Genomic DNA, 9,453 nt, shown 5'->3' with positions numbered 1-9,453 from the left:
TATGGGAAACAAAGTTTTTAGGTCACCTGCGGCTACAAGGCTTAAAGTCAACAATTCTGAACGAGCCGGCTACCGACGAAGAAGACGACGGGGAAGCCGAGAAAAACGAAAAAGCCTACGCCGAGCTGATACAAGTGCTAGACGACAAAAGTTTGTCGCTCATTATGAGAGAAGCGGCGGACGACGGGAGAAAAGCGTTGCAGCTACTGAGGAGCCATTACGCGGACACAGGGAAGCCGCGAGTGATCGGCCTCTACACTGAGCTGACGTCGCTGAAAAAGGCCATAAACGAACGTGTAACAGAATACATTATTCGTGCAGAAACGGCGATTACAGCACTAAGAAAAGCCGGAGAGACTTAGTGACGGGCTGCTGATTGCCATGATTCTGAAAGGCTTGCCAGAGACATTTAAGCCATTTGCCATCCACATAACACAGGGTGATGAGAAGACAACTTTTGGTGAGTTTAAGACCAAGTTGAGAAGCTACGAGAGCACTGAAAGATTTAGCGGCCATATGAGTGACGACAACGTAATGAAAGCAAGAGGCTGGGTGAAAGAAAGTAGAAGAGGATGACCAGATAAATGTAAATGTAGACTACTGCTACAGAGTGATGTATAATGTTCCACAAACTTCAAAGAAGCTATGAGCTCATCAAAATCTGACATTTGGGCTAAAGCTATGAAGGAGGAAATCAAATCTCTCAAAGAAAATGACACATACTCTAACCACACTACCACAGGGCAAAAATGCAGTGGGGGGGAAGTGGGTGTTTGCAGTAAAAGAATCTTCAGATAAGACTGAGACATACAAAGCCAGGTATGTTGCAAAGGGGTATAGTCAAGTAGTAGGAATAGATTACAAGGAGACGTTTTCCCCAACAGCTAACATGACATCAGTGCACAGTCTGATGCAGCTAGCAGCTCAGTACGATTTGGAATTACACCAGATGGATGTGAAAACAGCTTATCTACATGCTCCAATTGATTGTGAGCTGTATATTGAACAACCTGAAGGATTTGAAGTGAAAACAGACACAGGTTAAAAGCTGGTCTGCAAACTTAACAAATCACTGTATGGACTGAAACAGTCAGGACGGAACTGGAACAAGATGCTGCATGATCATCTCAGTAAAAATGGTTTCGCACAAAATCCAGCAGATCACTGCGTGTACAGTAAAGAGACTGAAAATGAGAGAATAATTCTAATCATGTGGGTTGACGACCTAATTATTGCTGCCAGTGATAAAGAATCTCAATGGTGTGAAAGAAATGCTAAGTGCAAAGTTTAAGATGAAAGATCTTGGGAAACTTAGACATTTTCTAGGCATTGATTTTTCACAGACAGAGGGAGAAATAAAAATGAACCAAAAGAGGTACATAGCAAAAATACTGGAGAAGTTTGGAATGTCTGACTGTAAAATAAGGTCAACTCCATGTGAACAGAAACAAAACATTTATGATGATGATGAGCCTGTTAATCCAACACAATACAGGGAAGTGGTAGGCAGCTTGATATATGTGATGACATGTACAAGGCCTGATTTAAGCTGGATTGTCAGTAAACTGTCACAATATCTAGCAGAGCCTAAAGAACAACATAGGATAACTACCAAACATGTGTTGAGGTACTTAAAGGGTACTATAAACCAGGAGCTGTGTTACAAGAAAAGAGAGGGAAAAACTCAAACTTGTTGCATACAGTGACGCTGACTGGGCGGCAGATCAAAATGACAGGCGAAGCACAACAGGATATTGTTTTAGTTTGTCTGAAAATGGGCCTGTTATTTCATGGAAATCCAAGAAACAGCAGACAGTAATCTTATCCACATGTGAAGCCGAATATATGGCAATGGCGGCTACTACACAAGAGAGCTTGTATCTTGTGCAGCTATTGAAAGGAATGGACAAAGATTGCCAGTACGAGCCAGTGAAAATCTTTGAGGACAATCAAGGTGCGATTGCATTATCAAAGAACCCAGTGAACCGACAAAGATGCAAACATATCGACATTAGGTATCATTTCATTCGGTCTGCATTCAGTGATAAGAAAGTAATCATTGAGTATTGTCCAACAGCAGACATGATTGCAGATATCTTAACTAAGCCTGCAACAAAGTTTAAAACTGAGAAATTCAGGGATTATATGTTTGGAGTGTAAAATCATAACAACAAAATTTTTTTTTTTTGGAAAGGTTGAGCACTGTAAATGTGTAAAATGTGGTGATACAGAGAATGTAATCAGATTAAGTTATGTTGTATATGTTGTTAAATGTAATGCACAGCATAAGAGCAAGAGCGGGAACTGCAGGAGGCGTGTTGGCGTTTGCATCTCAAGGACAGGATAGTCGGTATTATGCTTTTATTCTTCGGAGGAATAAACACACATGCTCTCATACGTCGGTGTTGGAAGTTAAACCGAAACTGTTTAGATGTGCTCTTATACTGACGTCACTACCGGTGTACCAGATATAAAATGCATATGAAAACAGTTTCGGTTTAACATCCAACACCGACGTATGAGAGCATGTGTGTTTATTCCTCCGAAGAATAAAAGCATAATACCGACTATCCTGTCCTTGAGATGCAAACGCCAACACGCCTCCTGCAGTTCCCGCTCTGAAGCCCTGTCCTTGCCCCTCCCCCACTCCATGCTTGGCCGAGGCCTCCAACTGCCCAATCCCAGCCGCCTCTCCCCTCCCCCTGCAGCAGCGCACAGCAAACCTCTCCTCCAGCTGCCTCTCCTCCACCTCACTGCGGCTTCACTCCCTCTTGCGGAGCAGTGGCGAGAACAAAGCATGCTTGCCGCTTCCAAGGCAAGGGGAGGGAGGGAAATGCCGGGCTGGGTGGGGATTCTTGAAACAGACTGAGGTGCATGAATTGCTGCGTGCTTTAAATGGAGGCTCATTTACCCTGCTGGAATACTTCTGATTTCCCCATTTCTCATAAAGGGTGGTGCAGCACAGAAACTGGTCATTCGGCACACTATGTCCATGGCAACTTTATTGCCGATCTGCTCTAATACCATTTGCCCACACTAAGTCTGCAGCCGTCCATGCCTTGCCAATTTAAGAGCATACCTAAGTGTCTTTGAAACACGGTGATTGGAATTGATTTCATTTCTGAGCGAGTTTCCGGTTATCAACCTATCTCTGAGTAAAAAAAAGCTTATCCCTCGGATCTCCTTTGAAACTCATTCCCCTCACCTGATACCTGCCCCGTGGGAAAAGATTCTGTCTGTCTGCTCTATCTATGCCTCTTATAACGTTGCCTATTCCATTGGGTCACCCCCACCCCCCAAGAGTCCTTCCTTCCAGGGTAAAAAAAAGCCCAGCCCATGCAATCTCTCCCTGTACCTAAATCCTCCAATCCAGGCCACATCCTGGAGAACCTCACCTGCATTCTCTCCAGCGTAATCACATCCTCCCTGCAGTGTAGGGAACTCCCCATTTACTCTGAAACAACCAGTATGCTAGATTTTTGCATTTCTGCAGCACCTTTTACATCTGGTGTGTATCCCTGGGACTTTCACAGTCCATGAGGTGCTTGAGAAACATTGTCATTGTTGTGGTGAATCATACAAATTAGAAGCAGATCACCCAGCTCCTCAAGGCTGCCCTGCCATTTAATAAAGTCACTGTTGATCTTACTGTAAGATCCACTTCCCATTGTTGCCTGTCCCCAATCCATCTCACTCTGCCCTAAAAAAAATCACTCTGCCTCTCCTTCAAGGGTGAGATTTCAATATTGTGCCTCATGAATCTCATGAGCAGAAGAGGAACCATTGTGAGTCCCAGTTCCATCTGAAAGCAGGTTTACGAGTGCAATCATCATGAGTTTTATCTATATCCAACTGACTAACTTTGCAGATGACACTAACGTGGATGGTAGGACTAGCGGACAGATGGGAATAGCGAAGTTGGGGCATCTTGATCAGCATAGGCAAGTTGGGTCGAATAGCCTGTTTCCGTGCTGTATAACTCTATGACTTTATCCAACTTCTTTGGTTATCCAAACAGGTCAGTTGTCAGAATTCTCCCCCTTTTCTCATTTATCCCATTAAATCAATGCCAACTGCCAGGACACAGACATAAGGTGAGAGGTAGGATGCTTACATGGGGTCTTCCCATTGAATGGAGAGACGGTTCAATGTCTGGTCCTGAGATGAACTGTGATGCGCCAATTGTGAAGAGGTGGGGCACGTACAAAACGCAGGCCAGAGGGATCCCAACTCAATGAGGACCAATTTACAGTGGTCAGTGTCAGTTAACCTACGACTGACTGCGTGTCCTTGGGATGTGGGGGGAAACTGGAACTGTTTGGAGAAACCTACGCAGTCACAGGGAAAACCAGCTTACTGACTGGTTGCATCATGGCCTGGTTCTGTAGCCTGAATGCTCAAGAACAAAGGAGGCTGCAGAAAGAGGGGAACATTGCCCGGTCTGTCACGAGTACTAACCTCCCCATCATCAAAGGGATCTGCAGGAGGTGATGCATCAAGTAGGTAGCAAATATCAAAGACCAACAGCACCCTGGCCATGCTCACATCTCACTGCTATCATTGGTAAGAAGGTGCAGGAGCCTGAGAACCGTGACCTCCAGGTTCAAGGACTTTATGTTACAGTTGTACAATACATTGGTGAAACTGCACTTGGAGTATTGTGCTATGGAAAATATGTCATTAGCTGGATATAGTGGGGAGAAGAATTACGTTGCCAGGACTTGAGGGCCTGGCCGATGGGAAAGATTGGACAGGCTAAAAACATGGGGATGACAGATAGGATGAATGCAGTGTTTGACCTAGGATAAGGGAAATGAGAACTTGAAGGCATAGGTTTAAGGTGAATGTGGAAAGATTTAATGGGAACTTGAGGGCCAACTTCTTTATATAGAATGTATATAGAATGAGCTGCCAGAGGAGATAGTTGATGTAGATACTACAACAACATTTAAAAGGCATTTATATGGGTACGTGGATAGGAAAGATTTAGAGGGATACAGGCCAAACGTGGGGAAATGGCATTAGATTAGATGGTGCATCCTGGTTGGCGTAGACGAGTTGGGCCTGTTTCCATGCTGCATGACTCTACGACTGCTGTTAACAAGGATCGGTTTGGAAAACACTGCAGTTCACAAGATTCAGTGTGAGAATCACTGCTATTCCTAAGGGTCAGTATGACAACCACTGTTGTTCACAAGGGTTGGTGTGAAAATCACTACTGTTCACAAGGGTCTGTGTAGGAACTACTGCCGTTCACAAGGATCAACATCAGAATTGCTGCTGTTCATAAAGGTCAGTGTGAGAGAATCATTATTGTTCACAAGGATTGGAGGTAGAAATCACTTCAGTTCACAAAGGTGAGACCCCATGAACTGTCCTCAGCACAACATCTGGAATGTTAAATGCATCCAGCATTCTCGGGCATTTTTTGACAGCATGTGAAGTGAATGAATTGATTGGAGACCCGCTGGTGTAATGGTGGGGATTTTGTACAGTATACAGCCAGAAGTGTTTGTTCACAAAATGCTGGAGTAACTCAGCAGATCAGGCAGCATCTTAGGAGAGAAGAATGGGTGACGTCCTGAAGAAGGGTCTCGATCCGAAACGTCACCCATTCCTTCTCCTGAGATGCTGCCTGATCTGCTGAGTTACTCCAGCATTTTGTGAATAAATACCTTTGATTTGTACCAGCATCTGCAGTTATTTTCTTACACAACCAGAAGTGTAGTGATTAGAAAGATGCTAGCTTTTTTTTAGTCTCTGCATCACCTTTGTGTGCATGTACCTTTGTGTAAATATTTTGCTAATGCAATAATTATAATTTTGTGAAAAGCAGCAATGCAGTTGCCAAAGCTGCAGTCAGACTACAGGCTGGCCTGTGCACTGTGCTCCACCTCGTGGAGGAGAAGCCTACTTCAGGCCCAATGGCTGTGGGGCCACCGGCCTCCATTTTGTGCCTCACTTTTCTTCCTGTGGCCATTTCGTGGGTTGCTCTGGATGTTGTCAGTGCAGCAGAGCCTTTTCCTTCGGAGTTCCCAAATTTATTGCAAATCGTGTGGGAGCAGGAATTTTAATCCAGGAACAAAAATCCTGCATTTTTTGGGCATCAGGAAGCCCCAATATTGTCAGAATCCCAGTTTCAGGGGGATTTACAGGGGCTGCTCATTAATTTAATTCAGAGCAACATCTCAAACCTGTGTCCGGTCAGAGTGGAGAGTGGGGTTTGGAGTGGCAGCTGCCTGGTGTCTTCTTGCAAGACATGTTTATTTTTAAAAAAGACAAACGAGCTGGGGTAACTTAGCAGTTCAGGCAGCATCTCTGGAGTACATGGAGAGGGGTCCCACCCCAAAACGTCACCTATCCATATTCTCCACAGATGCTGCCTGACCCGCTGAGTTAGTGTAAATGTTGACCTCACTCAATTCGACAGTGCCAGTCTGACACACAGTGGGCAGAGCTCACACACAGGGATGACGGTCCACACTTGATGACAGTCCACGCACTTTGTACCAGGATTGTCTCCTGCACGGTAAGTTGTTGCTCCAGATCCAGTATTCTCATAGCCTGAAGGGGAGGTCCCGCTGCACAGGAGTGCAGGGAACATTTCTGACCTTTATGCCATTCGGGGCAAGATGGTGCCAGAGCGTGGCCCTCTATGTGGGGCCAGCTCATCTCCTTATGCCTATTACACTGTCCATGGTTCCAACCCATCTCCTTACACCTATTATAATTATTCTACACTTAAACCTTAATTCTAAGACAGTCAGAAATACTGACTCGAATGCACTCAAAACATTTTTTTTACTGTTGCAGTACCTGCGTCAATAATAATCCAATACCATAGGATAGCGCTGTGTGCTGTAGACTGGTAGGTTAATTGGCTGCTATAAATTGCCCCCAGTGAGTGGGCGAGTGGTGGTGGCATCTGGGGGCAAGTTGAGGGGACTGTGAAGAGAATAGTCACAAGGAATGGGATTAATATGATGTGTCTGAGAACCAGCATGCATTCTAAAAACCTAATTTCTTTGACAGGTATGCACCACTTTGATTTTGTTTTGCCAAATCTATTATAAAATGCAGCATCTTTGAGAAAACTAAGGAGCACATCGAAGCTACAGCCAAGAAAGCACATCACCCCCCCCCCCCCCCACACACACTTTCCCAGAAGTAAAAAAAAGTTCTGCATGTCTCTAACAACTCTTGGATGCACTGTAGTTGGTTAACAACTTACCACAGCTTGGTTTGGGAACATTTCTACCCATAATAACAACCAGTGTCCCCCCCACCCAACATCAGCTCCATTTACACTTCATGCTGCCTTGGGAAAGCAGCCAACATAATTGAGGACCATTTAGAGGAGGTCATTCCCTCCTCTCAACTGTCAGAGATACAGAAGCACGTGCCAATTCAGGAACAGCTTCTTCTCTGCTGCTACCAGATTACTGAATGGTCCTCCCATAAGCTAAGGGTGTAATACCGGTCTCCCAACCACATTGTGAACCTTGCACTTTTTGTTTATTTGGGCAAGTTTCTCTGGCACTATAGAGCTAGATAGAGCTCTTAAGGATAGCGGGGTCAGGGGGTATGGGGAGAGGGCAGGAACGGGGTACTGATTGAGAATGATCAGCCATGATCACATTGAATGGCGGTGCTGGCTCGAAGGGTCGAATGGCCTCCTCCTGCACCTATTTATCTATGTTTCTATAACACTCTAACACTATAACATAATATTCTGCACTCTAGTATTTTTCGCTAGGCGCAACCTGTTGTATTTATGTATGGCTTGATTGTATACATGTTTAGTATGGTTTGTCTGGACAGCAATCATACATGATTTTTCACTGTATCTCGCTGTGTACAAGCATAAAGCAATACCAATGTTATTAGTGGAACTGAACTGACCCTCGGCCGCCATCTGGTGGCCGTGAGACGAACCTGCGAGAGATTTCTTTGAGGTTGTGCAGATCACGAAGGGCGTCCTCAATGTCTTCTCAGGAAAGGTCCAACATCCTTTCCCAGCAATCCCTGGTCCCAGATTTTTCTCTGGAATTCTCTTCCCCTGGGGGTGGAGTAGGTTGGGTCATTTCATATATTTAAGGCAGAGATAGATAACAAATTTAAACATCTAGGAACTGAGGGCTTTGGGGAATGGCACAGAAGAGGAGCTGAAAGCAGCAGGAATCAGTCCCTAACACACTGCCAGTGGTGGGGCAGGTCCAGTGGGCCGCGTGGCCTACTTTCCTGCTTTATTTGTTGTGTATGCATTCTATTTACCAGAGCAGAACTGATTTTCTTTGGATTATTGGGCTTGCTCATCCAACTATTCAGATCGAAATCAGAACTGTAACAAGGTTGAAGCTCCAGGACGAGAGAGGTGCACCAACCTTAGCTTTATTCCAGCATGGAAATTGAGAGAGAAGTTAGGAAGACTGTAGATGCACACTCTACGTTCTTCCTGAGATCACCCACTTAATGGAAGCACTGTTGAGAACTAGGTTAACCTGGAATCTAGCAACATTTCCATTATTTCTGGATGTGTTGGTGCCCAGCAAAAATTGTGGCCCCTCATTTTTTCGTGGGATTTCCATTCCTTCTAACACTATTCCCTGCAGGCAACGCCAACAGCAGTTCTGCCGTGGAGAAGCAACAGCTTTTGTGAATCCTGTTTCCCCAGTAACTGTGCTATTTAAAGGGGCAACACTCAAACAGGACCTGTCACCAAAACAACAGTCTCAAGAGGAACCCAAAACTGTCTGTGGAGAGTGGGGTCACGGACAGTGTCTCTGCCCCGGGATCATTCTGTGGCTTCTCTCGGCTGCATTATGGAGGTCATCTAAACCCATCTACAGGAGAAAGGACAGAATGTGCTGGCATTTGACTGCATTTAACACTGCCCCAAAAAGGCAATCATTCATAAACTGCCCTTGGGTCCTTTCAGAGATCTTCATTGCAACTTCCTAACAGGACTCTGGCAGAGTCCTGAAGGATCTGCATCCATGGTAAATATACCTCTACCATTCTTCACCAGCTTGTCTTGGTCCCTCTAATACCTAGAAGCCCTCTCCAAACCCCCTTCCACCATCATCCATTTGTTCATGGCAGTAGCAGGAAGAGTTCTGCTTGTATACAGGTTTGTCCCGTCTAAACCTGGCTGCAAGATTTTCTTATAGGACATATCTCAGCGCTTAGGGCTCAGTCTCGAGTTCAACAAAGTTCAGATAGCCAGTCTTTTCAGTTTACATTGTTTTCATGAATGATCTCCACAGATTTGCTTGACCTGCTCAGCATTTCCAACCATCCCCAGTTAATGAAAGGGCTTAAATTCCTGCAGAATAATTTGTACAGTGGGAGCTCTTTAAATCCATAACTTCTACATGGAATATCAGTTGTGGTGGGTAGTGAGAAAAGCTGTCATAAGCTCATCCATTGATTCCTCCAGAGAAGAATGCAGTA

The sequence above is a fragment of the Rhinoraja longicauda genome, chromosome 5, assembly GCF_053455715.1.
Source record: "Rhinoraja longicauda isolate Sanriku21f chromosome 5, sRhiLon1.1, whole genome shotgun sequence".
Taxonomy (NCBI): domain Eukaryota; kingdom Metazoa; phylum Chordata; class Chondrichthyes; order Rajiformes; family Arhynchobatidae; genus Rhinoraja; species Rhinoraja longicauda.
Note: the sequence above shows the minus strand (reverse complement) of the source record.